The 22985-nt window shown below is 44.7% G+C and overlaps 1 protein-coding gene across 1 annotated transcript in view; it reads right to left on the reverse strand.

The window, feature by feature from the left end:
• The window catches only part of LOC124175753 (discoidin domain-containing receptor 2-like), a 109163-nt gene extending 107144 nt beyond the window's left edge, over positions 1-2019 (reverse strand). Inside the window, exon 1 of the mRNA XM_046556247.1 lies at positions 1687-2019. The gene's annotated coding sequence lies outside the window, so the exon portion shown is untranslated. The remainder of the gene's footprint in view (positions 1-1686) is intronic.
• Positions 2020-22985: the final 20966 nt, after the last annotated feature.

Raw genomic sequence — 22985 nt, forward strand, 5'->3', positions numbered from 1 at the left:
ATTTCGAACTACAGCTTCGGACTCGTGATTGACGATTTTAAAGCTCTCAGATACCGTATTACAATACAATGTGACTATTTTTTCATTGTGAACCAGTGTAACGGATACACGGTTACAAATTTTGAAAGTCTGAGCTTGGATTCGTTATCGGTGACCCAAAAAACCTCCGTCTACGGATTTCTACGAAAATCAGAATATTTTTAGATTTTTTTCCATCATGTTGAATCGCCATTTTGTATTTAGCAATTTGACTTCAGATTCGTGATCAGCCACCCAATAAACTGACGAGTAACAATTTTAATCAAAATCCAAATGTTTTTAGTTTCTTTTTTTCAGCTTATCGAATACGCCAAATTAAAATTTTGCAAATCTGACCTCAGATTCGTGATTAGTGACCTAAGAAAATCCGACGGTACCAATTTTCATTCAAATCCATTAATCCATTCTAAAGATGTCTTCATTTTTATTTGATTTTTTCAAATTTCGTTACTTAAATAATTGGAAAAGTGCTGAACCGATCAAACCGAAAATGCAATCAGTTCTGAGTTTGTAAAAGCCGCGTCGATTGAGACCAAAATCGTTGAAATCCGGCGACTCGTTCTCGAAATATCGTCCGACAAAAAAAAAAAAAAAAAAAAAAAGTAACGACATACAAAACGTGGAAATCTCGTAAAAACTCAACCTTTCATTTTTGGGGGTGATTAAAATAACTTCCTATTTTTTTCTCTGAAAACAAAGAAACGAGAAGTTGAAAATGGTTCGGCACACAATTGCCGAAAAATTGTGTAAGTCGCCTACGTTTCGAGGGTGTTAATATCGTCCATCGCAATTTGCGCTGCACCAAACGGTCGTTCAGAGATTCGGGCGATCCATGCACACGTTTACATGCCTGCCGGCCATCAACCGAGTACGCGGCGTTGTATGCACAAAGCTATAATAAACCGAGGCTAGGGACGAAGGAAGGGAGGTAGGAAAGGGGTTGGGGGTGGAAATTCAATATTGCAAAATGTTGGACCGCTGGGAGCAGAATTGGCCCGACGATAAAAGTAGATTGGTAAACATTTGAATAGAACTACACGGAGGACCGCGTTTATTATATACATATGTATATAAACGACTTGCGCGTAACGCAAACGTAGGACAGGCAGTGGTCATAAACGGCTACGGAAAGAAGTGGCGAAGCGAATTCAAGCGTTGCGCATGCGCGCGGATATTCCGAAGCCAAAATTTTCAACTACGTCGTCGATGTGACGAAAAACGAGGATTTCACGTTGTTATTATCACTGTTTCCACGGGGCTCGAAAGCACGCCGAATTTCTTCTTTCGTTTATAGTTGATTAAAGAGCCGGATTTTATGCCCGTAACATGTGCGGATTTGGGAAGGTGGGGGATGATTTCTGATTCACGAAAACAAAAGAGGAATTTCGGAGGATGATCCTCGGGGAATAACGGTGAGGATTTGAAACGTTGCCAATACGCGGTAAGCGATTGTCACGAAAAAAAAAAGAAGAAGAAGAAGATAACAGACGGACAGACAACGAAATATCGGAAAATCACGTCGAGGATTGAAGAGAAGGAAAATTCTAGAAGCTCGATTCGAAACTTGTACCGTTATAAATAATCGATTTTCATCTGCACGGAAAACATTCCATGCTGTGAGAATATCCGAGTGATTTAAAAACTCACCAAGTCGAATGTAGGGGATGATTTTCCGGGTTGAAAAGGAGGTTGCGTTGTATTAATTCCCAGGTTTTGATTCACATCGAGGCTCTTCGATGACTCGGAACAACGAAGACAAACTCGCACAATTATTCACTGAAAAAAAGAAAACACGAGCGACGGTCCGCCGATTACGGATCGATTGGAAATCAATCAGCTTTTAATTTACGACTTTTCGCGGCACTTGGCGGGAAAGTTTACGCGACGGTCATTTAAATTCCCGCCCCGTGATACGCGGAGCTTCGGACTCGACTCGAGATGTCGCTTCGCGCTGCGTCCGTTCGATGCCGACGCTCTTCTCACGAGCGGGCTTCGCGCAAGACTGAGCGTCGCGACGCGCCGTCGAGCTTTTTCTCCCTCGGGCCGTCGGACGATCTTCCGGTCTTGCGCACCTGCGATTTTAGTCGACGTTCCACGCGCTGCGCTCCCCGACCGCAACGCGTTTACGACCCGGCGTTTTAATTGACCGCGATAATCCCTGCGGCCGATTTTGGAGATTTGAAAAACGATGGGGCGGGGTTGAAATTCGGATTTCGATTGATTCTGGATTATTCGGTGGCGAGACTCGGAGTGAAGGAATCGAACTTTGAAGATACGACGAGCTTTCGGATGCTCGGAAAATCCACGGCTTGAAGTTAGGAAATGCAAGGTTACGAAAATTCAACTTACGATAGAGCGAAGTTCAGAGCAAAATTACGAAAAATAAAGTTTCGATGGGGCGGAATTCCGGAAATTAAAATATACTCAGACATCGTGGCTTACTCGACGAGTGGGTGTGAAAAAATAGAGAAAAACCGAAAATCGGAACGACGAGGATTCCGAATGTAAAAATATCGAAAATCTAAAGCAAAGAAAGATCAAAGTGGTGAAATTTTACCGAGTCAGAAATTCACGGAACTGAAAATTTTCGATCATTCCGAATTTCGATGTTTCAGATTTTTAAATCTTCTCATTTTCCCATTTCGGAACTTTGAGCGTCAGGTTTCGAACCATTCGAAACTTTGATGTTTCGTGAAAGTTTGATCTCTTTCCTTCAAGTTTCACCACCAGAAAAATTAGAATTTCAACCCCGTCCCAAAAACAATCTCGATTCGGTATCCAAGCAGTAAAAAAATGTTGTTTGTTACAGTCGCTAGAAAGTTTTAGTAAAATAAGTATCGGCAGAACAACTGTTTGAGTATTGTTAAAATTGCAATAAAAGGAGGTACGAGAAACTAATCATTTTGTGCGATAGCAATTGTCAGTACTACATTATCAGTAATCTTTTAGCTGAATAAGATCGTGACATCAATTTATCGCCACACCAATATCAAATTCTTGAAAAAGATACTAGATCTTCCGGTTACAGGTACAAAAGTAAATATTTCTTTTTTAATTCGACCTCAAAGAAAAATATTCAATTGAGAAACTAATTCCGTATCAACAGATTCGAGATCTTTGATTTATTCGTTCATCTGTATATTCAATTCAATATCAGATTCACTTGAAGAATCAATAAATCACAAGTTTCAAGTATGAACTATAATTCGAAAAATACTTTCACCCCGACTTCAGACTTTATTTAAAATTTTCGAACTTTACGAATTAGTGGATCGAATTTCATTTTAGGTTTTCTTATTATTATCTACGGAATACGCGTAAGTTGTATGGGAGAAGAAAAAAAAAATCAATTCCGACTAACTGCGTGCAGTTTTTACCGAGAGTATACATGTTGAAATTTCATCAAATATATTTGAGGAAGACGAAATTTTTTTTGTTGTCTGACAACTTTTTACAGCAGAATATAAAATGTATGACGAAGATATTTTTTGCCGAGGATAGAGCAATATTAGGCTATAATCAATTTGGGTTTCACTCGCTCGAGCACATTTTGAACCATCTAAAAACGGCAATATATACACGTTCGAACTCTTGTGAATAATTAATGCCGAACAGTACACGCGTCATTTATTTACTCGCAATGTCTCCGACAGTTTGCAGGTCGGAATATCGACAAGGGTATAAATTTTTTAGTTAACATTTTTCGAGTAACTAATAATATCGAAACTTGACATGTTTTTTATACCAGTTTGACATTTTGCCCGGGACACTGAGCAGAGTATTGCATAATGGAGGCGCGCCTCACAGAAGAAATTGATTAGATTAACCCTTTGAGTCACACATTATTGTGCTGAGTCAGCTTTTATAACAGAATAGCATTCCATGATTCAGAGGTTTGCTGATTACGAATCGGAAATTAAGTTTTCAAAATTTAAGATGGCGAATCCAATATGGCGAAAGAAAATTTCAAATTTCATCGAATCCGGTAAAAAAACTCTATGCAGGAGTTTTCCGGGTCACTGATTCGATTCTCCATACCGAATTTTCAAAATCTGGCGACAGATTTGTAATCAGCGGCCTCAAAAATCCCTGGACAGAGTTCATTATCCGGAGTCGATCGGTTTTGAAATTTTCGTCCGCCATATTGGATCCGCCATATTCATTTTTTTGAATAGACTTTTAGATTCGTAATCAGCGAGCCCGAAAACTCATAATTTATGTGAAACATGTATACGTGTAGAGGAGTAACATTCTCGGAAACGAATTATTCCTACAATTTTCACGATTTTTTTCAATCAATTTTTTTGTAACAATAACAACTTACGCTACATCGCAATAATTACTCTCGAGTATTGAAAACTTATTCGTACGTCGTCAGAAATAGCAAAAAACCGCAAAAAGAAATATATTTTCCAAGTTCTCTAAACATAAAAAAAATGGATATAAAATAGGTGGTGAAAATACTTACCGCTATGACTCAAAGGATTAAGCCTTGGGCAAAAAGGGCCATGTGACTCGTCGAGCATGCGAGGAGCCTCACGTTACCAAACTTCTCTTTCTTCACTTTAATTTTGTGCTGTTATAGTTTTTTGCTTTTACCATTCTACTTTTTACGCCCTGTTTTTTGCGCGGTGCAAAAAGTTGATAAGCACGCGATCTCATTACTGATAATCGAGACAAGGTATGCGCGTACTTGATAAAGTGAGAAATAACATGAAAGTAGAGTGAGTACAAAAAAAAAAAAAAAGAAAAAAAAACCAACACCGTAACGCTGGAATTCTTTTCGACGGCTAGACTATTGAAATTCATATATTTATACGAATAACGGGTAATAAATTTGTTCAACACTTGATTTGAATAGTGCGTGATTGATTCCAATGAATTTATTCCGACGAATCGATTCTCGTCCGTACAACTATCGCCACACAATTCGGTCAAATATTAAATAGGAATATTGTCAGCCAAAATAGGTACATTATTCATTCGATTCTGCAGCCGCTAATTAATCTCGATCAATTTCGCCGCTCATGGATATTGGATGGTTGAAAAAATTCGGCGTCGATTCGCTGAGCGAAAAGTCATATTCAACGTCGCTTTTAAATTACACGTCGCATATATTTCATTTTAGCGAGTCGTCTCGTTTACGAATAATTTATCCGTCAATAAAGTGAAGACTCATTTCGATTACAGGTCACTCTATATTTATAATTACGTAAATCGTGCTGCCGGCGAATATTTTTGAGTTTCGGAACGTTGAAGCGGTAAAAAAAAAAAGAAGAAATAAACATAAATAAAAATAAATGAGTAAAAAAACTGAACCAAGATTGTGTTAAACGCAAAGCGTTCGAGAATTGAAAACCTTGATGCGAAACGGGCAGAAATTTCATCGTCGAAAATGTATTATTCTATAAAAGCACGTTCTCCTGCATGTACGTGACGGGTGGAACGAATTGTCGGTAAAGCTCACGATTTCTCTCCATTTTTTTTTTTTTTTTTCTTTTTGTCTTTCAGGTACAGCTTCGAGCATCGAAAAGTTTCGCAAGTGAAATCGCAAGTCTGTTTCCAATTTCGGTTGATCTTTCCGTAGCAGCTGATTGCAGCCGAAAAAAGATGTTGATAAAAATGAAAATTTCAAGATCGATGTCAAGTCATGCATAATCAAATTTTCAGCCAGGATAATTCGACGAAAGAATCAAACGTCCGGATAACTCTCGTCGAGTTATCTGCGATGTCTCCTGACATCCATCTGAGGTTCATCGTGTATTCCGAAGCGGTTTATTAATTCATCTGCTTCCCTGGTCCAGAGTCTGATTCCCATGCATTATTGGACAGGCTGGAGCTAAAAGAGGATCGGAGTCGGAAGCTTGACTTACAATTAGAATATCTACGTCGATCGGACGTCTGAAGCATGCGGCAGCATCCTTACACGATTGATTTTTTGACTTGGGACACTTATTGCAGATCGCAGACTGTGACTGTGAGAATTAGTGTCCTATTTCCAGATAACGTCGCGATTTCTCATGATCTGCTCATTTTGGGGTAGGTAGGTATGTGCGATAAACCCTTTTCAGGATGCAGACCGAAGACGAAGAATAAGAGGGGAATATGAAGAAGAAAAGGGAGAAGCAGCTTTGGCAGCACGCGGTGAAGTCAATCGTGAGACAATCAAAAGAGACACAAGGCGTTCCCCGACTTAAACACTCGAACCCTCTATTTTATTTGTGTTCCCAGAATGAAGTTCCCGGTCCCCCTTTTTCCTTCCCTTCCTTCCGCCAAGCCAAACAGACCTGTAAACGCCAATCGATTGAGACGGGCAAGTGCAGAGAGTGGCGGCTGGAGGAGGTCTACCGGTAAGCCGAGAATCCGGAATCCTGCGAGACCGCAGGATCAGGATCACCGCGGAAGAATCAACAAGTGCACGTACGCACGGCCACTCGAACCCAACGACTTGCATGAAGTACCTAAGTGTACCAGTTATCGACTCTGTTCCAATTATTGACCTGTTTCGATGTATCTCTTTGATCCTTAGTTCTAAAATACCCAAAAAAATAAATTCGTAGTCTCTAACCCTTTAGCAATTGGTTCAAGACATCACGATTCTTGTTGAATTCACAATTTTTTCCGTAAATTTATAATTTTGGAAAATGAAAGGGTCAATAATCGGGTTTCAACGTGTCAATGACTGGTACACTATGGAACTTTCGGTACATCATCGCAGACAGAACCTCGGCGCGAATCCTTTGGTAAATAAGAAAAAGGACGAGACGAGTCGGTGTGAAATTTTCGAAAAGGGATCCAATGGTCTCACCACGCGAATTTGGAATGACTGGACAGTTTCACCGCGCCCTCCGTACTTAACCTAACTTAACCTAACCTAACGTAACCCGACCTGACCTACCCTAACCTAACCTAACACGTCCATATCCATCCTAACCTAACTTAACCCGACCAAATCTATCCCAACCTAACCTAACACATCCAGATCTACCCTAACCCAACCTAACCCAACCTGATTTATCCTAACCTAACCTAACATGACCTGATCTACCCTACCGGACACTAACCTAACCTAATCCAACCTATGGAACTTCCGGTAGATATCACAGGCAGACGATTTGGCGTGAAATTTGTGAAAGGGGGTCGGTTGGTTTTACCAGTCGAATTCGGAATGGCCGGACAGTTTCACCGCGCCCTTTGTACCGTGACCAGTAATTATTATCTGGTCGAGTTTACGGGGGCGGTTCGTTTCTCCTGCTATCATTATACACATGCAACGTCCAAGTATACGTGTTCACAGTCACATTATCCGGCACTATGAACGCGCATCGTTTCACCCGAATGAAGCAGCCACCTTCTGACACGCGACTTCATTAACGAATTGGGTCCTCCGTGCAGGGGAGGAAACTTCCGAGCATTTCTCACCCCCATCCCTCCTCTTAACGGATGGTTTACAGGGTCAAGCGATGATTAATTGCCTCTTGCTTAATTACCAATTAGACGAACTGGAGAGGGATTTTCAACGGCGGAGTGCACAGGCCTGATACTCGATCTAAACTAGCTCTGATGAAGAGACCATTTCGATCCTTAGGTTCGACATCCTAATAATTGCGCTATGATTCGATCTGACCAGAGACTGAATTAAAAACCCTAACATTTTATTTACGGTGAATCAACGATGGTACAAGTGATTGGAGATCAATGTTTTTCGAATGGATGTAGTAACATTCGTAAACGATTATACGACACGGTCTTTTCGGCCAAGGCAACGTAACCTCAACATTAATTTTTAACTTTCTCAAAGACAAAATGTCGATCGTCATTATTATTTTATAAACTAAGAAAATAGTCTTGCAAATATGAATTAAAAAAAATTTTCCAACAGGCGATGATCCCTGGAACATATTCCGTTGATGTCATTTCAAACTTTCCACCCTATGAATAATTTATCTGGTCCGTTTCTCTGCAGTTTACATAAAATAGATAGATCATGCATCGGTTCATCAAACAATTTCATTACATTAGCTAGCTTCAACATTTCAATGATCAAGGAAGTTACGTCACGCGGAAAATGGACGCAAGGATACTATCCAATCCATAAACATAGAGCTTCCATCACTCGTGTCACCGTGAAATGTGATAAAATGTCAGGATAAGGGTTGGAGCTCGAAAAGTCATGATCAATTGAAAAAATGAAAGAAGCAAGAGTCACGATCAGAGCGCACGGCCCATTTATCCAGACGAAAAAAACGTTGAAATCATATCAGGTATATACGTAAACACCTGGTTCTACAACACAAGGGTTAAAAGTCGGGCAAGGGGGAAGGGAGTTGGAAAATAAAAACGAAAAGGAAAGACCGCGTACATCTGAAAAGTCAGAATATCCGGTATAAGTGAGACAGGAATAGCCTGGCACGTACATGGAAGCCGGAGAAGAATCGCGAGATCCATGGACGGGAGGAGGCGAAAGGGATGGTTGGGGGTGGGGGTGAGGGGGGTGTTTCAAAGCGGTGGAAATCTCACGCTCACCTGGCGCGGAGACTGACGGGTTTTCTGCGGGGGCGAAGGGCGAAAAGGCGAAGGAAGGGATGTTGGGGGGTTGAAATATTTATGTTTTCCCTTGAAGGCGTAAATATTGGATGGGCTGACGGCGCGATGCGGAGAGCCTTGGGGGGCCGCCCACGCTACAAAAGACGCGCGGCTGATCTAGCCCCCTCACCCTCCTCACCCTTCCATCGCCGAATCAATTTCCGTTATTTATTGTTCGGCTACTGTTTTTCGATAGGATCGTATTTCGGGGGTAGCTCGCCGTCTATTTCAGTCGCGGAGAAACCGCGGCGCGGGAATCGCTGCCATACGCAGCCCCCGCGCCCTTTGATCGATTTTCTTCACCCCCGTCCAAGGACATCGACTCTTTTACGATCGGTGTCCTGATTTTCGAAACCAAATGCGGTTTCCGAGAGTCGTTAAATGAGATTATCGTCCACCATATTGGATCCACCATCTTGCGTTCTCCAAATCTGATTTCAGATTCGTAATCACTAACTCCGAAACCCCTGCACAGAGTTTTTTGACCGGATTCTATCAAAATTGAAATTTTCGTCGGCCATATTGGATCCGCCATCTTGAGTTTTCTATATTTGATTTCAGATTTGTCATCAGTGACCCTGTAAACTATTGATAAAGAAATTTGAAAACTTTACCTAAAAAGCCCGATGGTTACCAATAATTTCAAAATTAAAGCAGTATTGTGAAAAATATGAGTTAAAATTTGTACATCCTTATACGATAAGAGAAAAACAATAATTATATTATGTCTTCAAGGAAAATATGGAGCGTCGTTTTTTTTGTAACAGAAATGTGAAGTCCTCTCGAGAGCTGAAGTACAACTTCGGATTTTCAAACTTCAAATTCAACGATCCGACGAAGTCTTCGCAGCACTTGAACCATGCATGGTAGGTACAAGTTCATGTAATAAAACGATGAAATTCAGTGTGCATAACGTTAGTATGTATATTTATGCATGGGCCGGTTGTCGCCTGGCTGTGACGTCGCGACGCCAGGCGTCTCTCGCGGGTAAATATCCCATATGAACACGCGGGGCGTTGGGACGTGTATAATATACAGTGCGTTCCGGCCGATGAGTGAAAGTAAAGAGAGCAAGAAAATGAATGAGGGAAAAATTACGCGTGTATAGTCCGTTCGGGGCGAAAACAACGTGCGTCGAATTGCAGGCCTCGAGACGGAAACTGTTCCCTCGCGGATTCTCTCAAGGCTCTCCATAAATTCTTTGGGGCTATATTTTTAACCCCTCCTCTATCCCCCATATATATATTTATACGAGAATATCTTATACTCTTCTTTCGTTCTCTTATGAAAATTTCACGGGAGTTGAACAGCGAGCGTATAGTTTATGTAACTTATACTCATGGAGGAAAAGCTCGTCTAACGATATACATATACCTATATTATATACGTAATACCGTTACTCTGCGTAAGCTCGCAAGCGGTTATACAATGTAAAAAACCTGTTTTTAAGTTTTATTCTTTTTTTTTTGTTCCCGAGTACGATAAGTAAATCTTCTTTAATTTTTTCTTGAGTTGTATAAAAGTGATTTGTAGAGAAGCATAATTTAAACCATATATTAGAAATAAATTTGGTTTGATCACTCGAGTTGACTACAAGTTGAATTCTGTAAAAGAAATAAATTAATCCCCAGCAGAGGAATTCTTATTACCAACAATTTCAGAGAACACTGTTTCGAAGAGTATAATTTTTTTTTTTTTCCTCTTCAAAATTCCAAAAATTATCACGAATCTGATTTTTCTTTCGTTTTTAAATCGATCTCCTGAATCGTGACGTATTTTTATGGACGATTTTCAATCTCGTAGACTCGGTATTTTCGGAGTTACTACGTCAACCGTAATTTCAACGAACGTTAATCCTGATGCAGGCTGTGAGGGTAAATATGGACACAGATAGAGACATATACACAAGGAATTTGTGTATCTTTGCTTCCCAGTTTAGCCAGTTCGCGACTCGACGATGGCGGTACTTGCTTGTCGACTTGCTCTTTCCATGCAAGCGTTTCGTAACCTCGTCTAGGGGGTTGAAAGGGGGGTGGAAACGAACCTACCGCAAGGATGTAGCCACTAACAAGTTCGCCCGAAAGTTAAGGGTAACTTGATTAATGGAACGCGGGGGTTTCTCGCGAGTTATTTCATGGTTACGTAATGACCCCCTCGCTCCCCGCCCTCCCCCTCCTCAAAATACGGCGTTGAGTGGACCTTATTAAGCCTCCGCAGCATCGTTTTTTTTATATTTATATTTTCTCACATGATAATTTGCGGGTGGATTTCCCGAACCGTGTGAATGTAAAGTCCAAGTTTTCGGTGTCGCCCCTCGGATCGGGGGCGCGAAATTTTGCCTCAACTTTTCTCCGCACAGCTCGAGCAAGGGAATGAATAAAATAGGCATAACGGTAAAATCCGTGAAATATCTTCAAAGTTTAGCAAAGAAGGAGACCCGCCCCTGCGGAAAACCGGCTCAGCGAAATTTCCGCGTTTTCAATTCAGTCCCGAGATTATAAGCCCACGGGAACCGCGGCGTGTTGTTCCAACTTGTGTAGGTATATCAATTCCCGGCGTTTCCTGCACTCTGCGGCACTCCTGAATTGAAATTCGGATAAATTAAAGCCCGGCCCCCGGATAACAAGATTGGTCCGTGGAAGGGCGAGATGTATAGGGAAAAATAAGAAAATGGGGCGATGCCCCGCGCCGAGGTGAAGGAGTGTTTTTAACCGAGTTGAAATGAGGATTTGCATAGACAATGAGCCACGAGTCGAGGCGATATATTGCTGCGCGAGAGGAACTTTGAACGTTATAACTTACCGGCGTCGGCAGCGCGCATCGAGAACCGAATGAATAAGTCATAAATGACACCCTTCCCCAAAAGCTATCCGCCACCCTCGAAGCTAACTCGAAGGAAATAGGTGCTGCGAATAATTCTAATCTCGGGTGAGACTCGGGGTTCATGATCAGGATTCGATCGGAAATTCCGTAATCAGTAGCATAAATAACGACAATTCTGCGTACAAAACCCCCACTCTGGGGATAACCCTCACCGAGAAAGGGTTTGTGTCTGAGCTGTGAAGCGGCTAGAATGTCGGTAAGATGTCGGTATTGGAATCTGTACGCAAAACCGGCTCTGGGGACAACCCGCACAGAAAAAAGGGTTTGTGTCTTAGCTGTGAAGTGGCTAGAATGTCGGTAAGATGTCAGTATCGGAATCTGTACGCATAACCGACCTTATCATGCTACTGTGATCAAAAATCTTGCCCCGATTATTACAGTCGTGTAATACCGCTGTACCGATCGAAACATGCGCAATGGTTGTAGCCGGAAGTGTTGCTCCTGGAATTTTCCGGTGGCTTTACGGTGCGTCCTGAGAAGCGGAAATTAGGCCGACAGCATCTCCTGGAGGAGTGATTTCGGGGCGTGTGAAGTTTTATTAGATCGGATAGACGACAGGGGGTTTCATTGTTTCTTTTCGAGACATTAATCAAAACCTAAACGGACCCCGACTTCGCCCCGCGCGGCCACTGCAATATAAGAGTCGACTCTTCTGCAGCTTGACGGTGAAAATTTATCAACAAGATAATATTTGTCTTTCCTACGAAGCTGGCGGAGGCTCACGACTCTACATGTATTCGCGTTCAACCCGCCACCTTTTCCCGGAAACACGGATGAGCGCTTGCGCTGCAAACAAACATCCCGAAATCCCGCTCCTTATGCATGCGACAACAAGCTGTAAGGTCACTGCTCTCTGCAGGAAATCTTGTGACTTACATCCTGCTTCACGATTTACACCTTTTTTTAAAATACGATCCGACAGCCGGTTGATGTCGGTTTCAAATGTCGTAACAGAATTAGGAAGAACATTGATCTGATCATGAATGAGCTTTTCTCCGCGTTTTGTAGATTTCACTCTCGCTGAATAACGAAATGCGTACTTCTCTGCTCGAGTTTTTAAAAATTTTATTCTGATTATACCTTTCTGTCGAACTTTAGTGAAAAAAAAAACAAATCTCCCAGTCTTACGGCATACGGCGTTAATTGTGTAACGAAAATGATTGCTTGCTGCGGGGAAAACATGACGTGTACGCGTACGCTTCGATTAAAACTTTTGTACAGGATAAACTTTCTGCTATATTGTCTGGGAAAAAAAAGAGAGTGGAACAAACAAAATTACGTAACGCAATTTGGCCGAAAAGTTGATGAACCGCATCTGCACGATGGTATTAAAAAATCAATACACTTGCTGCCTCGTTTCGAAGTTGTTATTTGCATTGTGAGAGCCGCGTTCTCCGTTAATTACAGTCCCGTCATCCACCATCGATCACTGCCTGTTCGACCGAGCTTTCCGTACGAAAGCAGCTAGCTCAACTTATCTAGCAGTATATACCGTAAGGCTGACGGTCTTCCCGTGAGGAAGTTGAACGGACGTCGGGTAGGTGCCGCCACCGAGTAGATTGCCGACCACCCGGATTCCCCGATCCATAAACTTCCAAATTTAACACCCATGGCAGTGGTGAAAGGAGGAACAAGTGAGGGGGGAAAGAGTGGAAGTGAAGTTGCCAGAGTTACACACGCTTCGGAATGTCAAAATTTCGAGTTTCCCGCGCTCCCGGCCCCTCTTGGAGGTTATAAAGGTAAAGCCTTGAGAGGAGACTAATGGCTCCCTTCGCTCTCTGACAATTGAAAAACACTCCTCGAGAGACACTCGAAATACTCAGGGGTACGAGAACGAGGCTAGACTCGTGAGACGCGGCTCATAGATCGAGGGACTCCGAAGGGAGAATCAAACAACGAAATTCGTGCGGCAGGTTTACTCCTCGAACGCCGTGGTGGCAGTCGACGGGGGTCATTACTCAAATTCTCATTAGTACGCTTCAGCCGAACCGGCAGCGAGTTTACTAATTAACGGGAGCTGGGTGGGCCTCTCGATATTACGAGGAGAGAGCACGCGGCCCAGCGATGTGACAGAGCAATATATTGTTGCCACTTTTAATTACGCAGACGGGCGGAAGACCCGGCCACACTATCCGGACGGCTGATCGATGCTAACCATCGATGAGATCCTTTCTTCGCATAACTCTTCTCGAACATGCCCCTTCAACTTGGCCCGCGCAAGCCACTCCGAGAGGTCAACAATTATCTACCCTCAAGATCGTGGACTCCAAGTTTGGTAGCCTGGATTGGCACTGTAGTGAGTTTGGAAAGCAATGAACTTTCGGTATAAAATGTATAAAGTCATTCCCATGCGTTTAATAGTCTCCGTTATTACCAAGACTGATTTGGCATGGGTGAGGACAGTGTCGATGAAAGTATGACTTATAGTACCAATGGTACAGATGACTTTCCACAAACCTTCGACAGTCATCGAAGCAAGCCGTTGAGGTCCGTTTACGACCTTCGTTGGTACCATGCCTGATTTCGGATGGATTAGGAAAATGTCGATTACAGTATGACTTATATTACCAATGGTATAGTCGACTTCCCACAACCCTTCGAGAGTCATCGTAACATCCTGTTGTGGTCCGTTTACGACCTGAGACGGAGGCAGGTTTTTGGTCTCTTAGGGCCTCGTCGACAAGCGATAACCGGGCGCACTGAGGAAGTGGAGATAGCCGAGGAGTGTGGAGTACATAAGTGTGTGTTATTATCTCGAGGTGGAGGAGAGAGGAGTGGAGGTCCGCCTTTGCAGCAGCCGCGGTTCGTCGGATAAGAGATTATATATAGGTACGAGAGACGATGATAGGATGATCGTATCGGATAATGATAATCGTTGAATAACTTCGATGCAATGAGATAACGTATCGATAGGAAAAAGACCCGAGCAGGTCTCTCTATCTTGTTTTGTCATGCTGACGAGTCCGTACGTGGCAATAAAAATGTACGGGGTATCTCTGTTACACCGGTTTCTTTTATGAAACATCAATAACGGGCTAATCGATACAGGCAGTATAAAAATCGTCAAGTCGACACGGCGATCGCTTCATCTTTATCTCGTAGGTACACGCAGTCCCTCCTCGAGGATCGTTGTGAGGTAGATACCGATCTGCCACGGCGTTCCGGAATCGGTAATTCGGGTATTCCGATGCCCGGAGAGACGAACAGTCGTATGTTTCATCCCCGGTTTACATTCCACGGATATAACGATGTATACCCACAGGTGTATCGTGTATATAGTAGGTATGTAGGTAATCCAACGAAGCGGCAATCAGCAGTTGTTGATTAAATTCTCGGCCGATGAACACAGCTGCGATCAGGCGAAACGAAAGGTTCATTCGCACAAACAACAACCATCCGATTACGCCTCTGCGAATCCCTTGTATACTCCATCCCACCGAATCTCTATCCCTTGACGCGTAGGGGCTAATTGTCGATGCTGCCGAATAATTTATAATCGGCTCGAAAATAACGGAGGCCTGACGGGTCCAAGGCCTTTTGTCCGTGGCCGATCGGAAGGATCGGGAAAACTAACCGGTCCTGAATCTACGAGGTGGGGAAAAGGAAAAGAGAGAAGGAATATTGACCCTGGCTACGCGCTGTTCGGCTCAGCAATTTGCTAGCTCAGACTCCGCGGGCTTCGTCTCGGCGAGATGATTAACGATCATGGAGGAAAGAAATATAAGAATAAGAACGCGGATCCCCGACCGGACGGCCAGCGAGAGGATTTTCTTATCGTATGCTTCTGACATGTTTCCGCTATGTTTGCTTAACAATTAATGTTTCTCCCAGAATAATACGAACATAAATCATGGGGCTACCTACCCACCGCACAATTCCTACCTACCTACCCACCTGCCTGCCTCCCTTCTTCGTACTTTTATAACGTAACAACTCGCCAATTATTTCATACCTCGAAATTGCCCCCATCGACTCGAAGAGCAAAGTAAGTGTATAGCAGTGGCTGTTGCTGTTACGGTACCTACTTCTTGAGCAGGATTAATTATCCTCTACAGCTTCTCGTGTTTGAGAAACAATCCTCTCGTCACCTGCACAGTTTTTCGCAGTACCGGCTGCTTCGTAGTAGTTGTTGTTGAAAATAATCGTTCCTGAAGACTGACGGTTCTCCAACCGATAGTCAAGAGCGTAACATGAATCCACTCTCGCGATGTTCAAGGTGGAGAATTTACTTCCAATTGACCGTATACTCTCATGCAGGCATTTGATGTACACGAACCGAGGCTTTAAGGGTTTGATTTGCACCTGACTGGACCAGGGATTCGCGGAGCGTGAGTAGCGTGTCGAATTGACGGAGGTTGACGGCACATGGCAGGAATGCATGGTGCCCCATGCACGTGATGGTGAGATGTAATTTCCTGCGGGCCGCAGTGCGGCGCGATCTTGCTCACACCATGTGTATCGCTCCCAGGTTTCCATAGACGGCGCTACACTAGACTGCGAATTGACGCCCCCCCAGGGGGGCCACGAGACCGAGGTCATTAATCATTTCAGTCCGCGGATAGCGTCACCCTGAAAACAGGATACCACTCAACGTCCCAGTTCATAACGTAGGTCGGTGACCCACTGATCGGTCCTCGCTACTGTGCGAGGATGAAAATACGATAATCGTGACAAGACTGCAGTGGAGGGAATGATAATGACGATGTCGTTGAAGAAGCAGGCAGTCACCTCAACTCGCACTGGAGACTGAAGAACCCGAAGTGCGCCGTTGATGTTGGCGGGTTCCTCTTACGGGGGGGAAAGTGTTAGACATGCGAGCATGAAAATTGAATTGGCAGGGTCGATGTGTCGCTCCTGAATACCTTATCCGCGTTCGCGTAGGAGACGCGGTGCTAGACGGCCCGAGGCGCATATAACCTCGCCCTCCTCCGGAGTTCCATAATTCATGGGGAAACCCCGAAGCCGGGTACCCTCTCGGATTCAAGAGCCCTGCAGTGTGCGACCGCGCAGGTTCGTGGAAACCGTCGCACCTTCTGGTGGCACCGATCGCAAGGGCAATAAGTCAGCGGAAGGACGAAGGAGCGGGAACAGCCTCGAACATGACCTTTTAGCGGTCACGAGCCTTCGCTGTGGCGTGGGTGGAAGCCCTAAGTTACGAGGTAATACCGGCGTAAATTGACATCAGCCGTGTGTGGTCCATGCGGCCGGAGCAACGATTTTACGTTCACCACGTAAACCGAGGCTCGTTCGAATGTGTGGCCGTGTCGATGGGGACCAGAACTCGCGGTGCGCCGAAGACACACAAACATCGATAAAGAGGACGAGGAGGATAAATTCGGCCCCGTATAAAGCGGCTCCGACGAAAACGATCGCGTGCAGGCTCGGTTAATGGGACGAAAGTTATGCGCTTTCTCTAATTGCACAAGGAATGGTGAAAAGCTGTACGTATATACCATCATCCGAAAGATGTCCACTCGGGTTTTCGGGCCCACGCTGCTCCGGTGAGATCGTCGCACCTCGACGATCTGTAACAGCTCGTTCTGTAGACGAAACAATGGTTAATGGATGGGTGGACCATGGGCGTGTGGGCCGGGTCCTAGACCTCGCCGAGTTATTATAAGCCGGGTCGGAATTTCGAAACCGTATATTTTTCTCTTATCTCGTATGCACGCCTGGCTGTAGACTCGTAACCGCGGCTCGACCATCATCTCGAAACGGTCGGAGATCAGCTCTGTCGACGTATTTTGTCAATTACCAAGTCCGGACTCCTCGCCTGAAGCAGAGATCATTGTGCTGCACCGAGCTAATAAACTAGACCGGAACGTGGGCAAGACAACAGTGTGACTGGACACTCCTCTCTTACGTTCCCAATGGAGGATATCCCGTTTCTAGGTTTTATAAAAAATTAGACACTCGGACTCGTCTTCAACCTTCCATAGTAACAAGGATTCCATGAAAGCCAGGCGTTTTCGAATTCTTCCATAGAACTCATCCGGTCCTTTTGCACTCTGCCACAACAGTATGGCGTAACTGGACGAGAGAATCCGGGCTGAAGTTTGGTCGTGAGAGGTTTATCTTAGAGAGACGGTGAGTTTCGCGGTCAGATTTCGCTTTCATCTGCAGCGTAGGGCGACGGTGGTTCTGGAGAGGATAATGTTCATGGCTATCCCTTGGGAGTTTAACAGACGTCGTATAGGAAGTAACGCGTTTCAGGGCGTCGCGACGACATCCCGGATGAGCAAGTGTGCCGTCCAAGTTGCAGAGTACGGTATATAACACGGCTTGTATTTTCGCGTCCATGTGAGCCCAACGCACACAGTACCGAGCAGCGAGGCGCCGAGATGTCGAAACTTGTGAAATTCCCCCCCAACAGGGTTCGCAAAGACGTATAACGCGCTCATACTGCATGTATATATATGTAGGTGTGTACACATAACGGTGGGGGGATCAAAGGCTTTCGCTGCGACTCGTGTATACTTTGAATAATATTCATAGCGCCGCAGACGTGTATACGTCAACAATGATAAAATATCGAGTACGACGGTGTTACCCACATTTGACTAATGCTGTGTCACCGTGCCCACCTCGAAACGGTATTTCAAACCTGCCCCGCAACGCACACAGACGAAAACGTCGCTCGTTGCGCCCCCGTAGACTTCACCTTTCGGATCTATCTTTAAGAAGAATTACCTTCGGAGGTGGATATCGTGTTACACGCTGGTTAAAGGATGCTCGGAATATCAACTTGCCTGTTATAAGGACCTCGCGCCGACGCACGAACCCTTCGCTCGATGTTATGCCTTGACATTTTTTTGTACCTTGCACCGTACATTGGAATCTCATGTGCGGGAGGGTTTCCAAAATTCGAAATACCGAAAATGAACCGACTGCGGCTGGGACACGGAGAACACTAGAGGGCCACCTATATGGTCCCTCGAGTATCACCCGACTGGGTATAAATCCATTTCGTGGTCAGATTTTGCTTTCATCTACGCACCGAGAGGAGGACGTGAGTATTCCCAAATGACGAGCCACGCGAAGCGGGGGAAAGCGATGGATTTTCGCGCTGCAGGACTGGGGAAGAGTCCTGGATACCAATACCGGTACGCAGGAGGTTGTGCAGAGTACCCGAAGCTGAGTATCTCGGTGCTTTTGCCACTTTGTTGATGCGCGAATCCGTTGCAGGTATACCTCATTCGGATACGTCATATACAGGGAAATAAATATGAGAGAAGGGGAGAGACTCTTTGATTGAATTTGGCAAAAGTCACTCCGTGCGCATGAGGTGGAGGAGTAAATCAGAAGTCGATCCATCCATTTCGACGAATGAGGAGACGGACACGGAGGAGAAGAAGGCGAAATGCGACGGAAGGAAAAATAAGTGAAATTAAGAGCCTTATGACGAAATGGATGGAGCGCACTTGTGAAAATACGCTGTATGCAGCCCCGGCACTCAGTAAACGGGGGCTTCCTTATTTTCTTTGCGGCAAGTCCTCGACCCTGACGGACAGTTCGACTCCCCCGGAATCTCAAGTTCAGAAAAGGCACCTCCAGCCGCTTCTTAGTTGTAAAAACATTCGGTCAACACTCGTGGGAACTCTGCATCCCTGGGGTTTTGTTGTTTTTGTAAATTTATACCTTTGGATTGCGGCCCGGAAGCCACCCCGTAACAGTTTCGGCATTCCCACCCCGTACATAATGGGATCCTCGCTCTGGTCGGAAGGTGTAATTCAGGCGTCGAGAGGTCCCTGGTATTCCCGTGCGACGTGGCCGTAAGTAAATGTTAATAAAAATCGAGGTAACTCGACGAGGCTCGGACGTTTATACTGGTCCAGGCCGCGTCTGAGGCGTTCGTGTTCCGTGAGCGAGATAGGATCGAACATTCCAAACACTCCACGGCACGCAAGAATCGTCATCGAATAGCAGTAATCGTTGTGATTATACGGGGATCCGATTTCTCGTACGATCGGAGCCAGAGGTTCAGCTTGCTTGCAGCGATCCGACGAGGGAGAGGGGGGTGAAATAAAATGTCGACAAAATAAGAGGACGAGGAAAAGGATGAAGAGAGTACGAGGAGAAGAAGAAACGCCTAATGAGATGACAAAAGGAAGAACGCTCTTGTCGTCGACGGTCCATGCTAATCATATTTTGCCTGATCCTATTGTTCGTGAAAGCCGCGAGCTGCTTTCTTCTTGTTCCCTCTTCTACGCCTTGTGTAGGTGAACTCGATCGCCTTTGGATGTCTGGGTGCAAAGGTCAGACAGGCCTCGTGTTTCGTCACCCGGTACAGAGCGTCTCTGTACCAAGAACGAGCCTGTGAACATGGGTAGAGAGCCATTTGCGCTGTGTCATCTTCGAAAGGTTTCACCACATCGTTATGCCTCGATGAATTCAATCGCTACGCAGTACCGTTTGATTGAGCGCAACATGCTCCAGTACATATTCTTCTCGAACCGTTTCACTTTTCACCACGCTAGTCAAGTCTAGTCGTAACAAAACGTTCCCAACCGGCTTCTGAACTCATCCCGACGCAACAATGGTTTGAAAAACGTGTTTCGGTAGGTCAGCTCGGTTAGTTAACCCCTCAACAGCTCTGCCGCTGCACGTCGTCTGGAATAAGGAAAAATGAGGAGCGTTGATCACTCGAGGATAGACGCCAAGCACCTGGGATACTCACTCTTGACTCATTTTCAACCTGATCAATGGTGTCCGTCCTGGTCCACGAAATGAGAATACGACGTTTCGATGCAACCATGAGAGATACCCCATGGAATGGATTTGGGCTGTTCTGTGACGGGGGCATCTTGGGGTGTTTAGAAAATCCCGAAAGGCTAGGGGGAAGCGAAATGCCGTACGAGTTTCCTCCTCCCGGAACCCTGACAAACAAACATATCGAGGCGGGAAGACGCAACAGCTCGAGTTGGCCATATGGCTGCATATATGGGGCGCGGGGGTCGAGACGGCGGTTCTGCGGAGGCTGCCAAGCCCTGGCCGGGGTTCCAGGATAATCCCTAGGGTGTTGACGGTGGCTGAACAGACGTAGGGTCCGGGACACATTTGTTTTTGGCTAACAAGTATATGCAGCCTCGCCTGTTTATATCCGTCTGACGTATCGGCCGCGTGTTTACCCCACGAATCCTCTCTGCGAGGACCGGCAAAGAATGAATATGAAACGAGAGTGACTCTGGCAGGTCGATGAGGTCATCCTCCCATCACGGTTCCACCCAGAAACCGATTCGGCAGTTGGACTCGGACGAATGTTTCGCGTTCCTTAAAAATGGAATATTTTCCGGACGCAGGAAAAATTCAAGGACATTTTCAGGACCTCAATGAACAACTTCCAGAACCACTGGACACCATGAAAGTGAATTCTATAGGCAGAAATTGGCGATTCAGGTACGCAGATAGCAGAGCCTGTATCGGAAATAGTATGAGAACGTGAATGGAGTCCTCTCTCTGTCTTTTTCTCTCTCTTCCTCTCTTTGTTCGGGGAGCTTCTTTGAAGCAATAAAACTCCACGCCCCTCTGGAATTTTAATGCCAAAATAAGGCGCAAGGTGCGGATACGGTATACCTATGGAGGAGGAACGCGTGCTCGGCGTGAAGGCGGCCGCAGACGAACCGACTGAGCCCAGTCAGTGGAATGAGGCGGGTGATCGATGGGGACATACATCAACGACCGGGTGCCTTCGTGGCCAAAGCCTATCGGGATGAGCTCTGTCGGATAGCCAGGTGCCCCTGCAGACAACACCTAATGTGAATACAAAGTACTCTCTTTACGCTTCGCTTGTCAACCGCACCGACTTGACTCAACTTTTACCGCCTTTTCAGGATACTCTGCAGGTGTTAGCTTCTCGAATCGCAACGTAGTCAGCGGGCAGTAGCCTCGGATATGAGTTACGCCACTTTTGCATTACACAGGTGTCCGAAAAAAAAATTTTTTTTCAGCTCAATGGGATGTTTTTGGTGAATATTATATTTTCGAGTGTGCTGAATCCAAAAATTACTTCCATTTCCCTCCATCGCGTACAATATTCTTGCGAAATACAAGGTGTTTGCTTAAAAAAAGCATAACCATAATGAAAAACACCAACATTTCATTATACTAACTAAACATTATTCCTCATTAAATTAAACAAAAAATTTCTTTATGAAATGTATTCAACATTCAGTGTTCATTCTTTTCGCCTACGAAACCTTTTCTTCTTCTCTTCGATACACCTCCGAACACGCTTCCGCTTTCCATTTTCTCTTTCCCTGTTTGTATTTATTCTCGAGTCTCACTCTAATACACGTTAAATCGAAGTAAGAAATCAATTTTGGATAGAATTTTTGAAAATCAAGAATGGGATACCAGATTTCAAATTAAACGGGAGTTTCACTCTGAATGAATCTACAAATACGAGTTGAAGAAAAAACCTGACGTGATGAAATTTATCGAGTATTATTCCCAGTTTCAGAGAGTGAAAATCCTGTGTTGTTTTTTGACTGGAGATCTGTGTTACCCACGTTTGCTCCACGTGGGCATCGGTGGGTTTGAAAAATCACCGGGCACGCTTTGTTTTACTTCTCTTTTTACGAAGAAGCTCCATTTTTACCTGTTCATTTGGAACGGTCCACGCGTGTACCGTTTCTCCTTTTTCCTCTTCCGCTCCAAACAAATGTTTGCTCTTGTGCTCAAGTGTCTTGCGCATGTTGGTACCGTGGAATTTTGTTTCGACACAGCTATTATCCAGGCAGTTTGTTTTCTGCTATTCATATTGTAATTCGTCTGAGACTACCTTCATACCTGTACCATTTTACTCCACGTCTTTAATCTTTTCTTTGTCACCACGTCGGAGTTGAAAATTACTCGTGTTACACGGTGTAGGTACTATTTGATTTATTTACCAGAGATCCATGGTTAGAGTTGCCCTGCTCCAACGAGCCATCATTTGAAAACAATCGGTCGGCCACTGTGTCGGAGTCAGAAATGATCTGAAGCCTGCCGGGTTCTCCCCTGATCCAAAATGCCAGTCCTAAGGTAATACATAGTCTGGGATTGTATAACGACAGGAAAAAAAACTGAACGACTATCAGATTACACGCGAGTTAACGTTACAGGTACCTACGTACGTTTGTTCGTAGAGTGGAAGAGTGTTTGACATAAATCTCCACCTGTCCCCGGTAAATTTCAATAAAAATTCAACGTAGAAATGTAGATTTTAGATTTTCAAAACCTTTTTTTTTTCAATTTTGACAGGTATAATCGTCGGTCAGTGAGTGATGCCTTAGCTAGCGTTAGAATCTCGATTAGCATCGAAATACTCGAGTCGATATATTAATTCACGGCATAGACATTGTCCCACAGCCTCGTGACCGGCATAACAATGAGAATCTCGGCGCCGAGTCGTCATGCATACTAGGGGGAAAAAAAAAATCGTGACTGATCCGAACGTCAGGCGCTGTCACGGTAGCCAAAGTAAAAAGGGTGGCGTT

Source organism: Neodiprion fabricii, chromosome 2 (assembly GCF_021155785.1).
Source record: "Neodiprion fabricii isolate iyNeoFabr1 chromosome 2, iyNeoFabr1.1, whole genome shotgun sequence".
Taxonomy (NCBI): domain Eukaryota; kingdom Metazoa; phylum Arthropoda; class Insecta; order Hymenoptera; family Diprionidae; genus Neodiprion; species Neodiprion fabricii.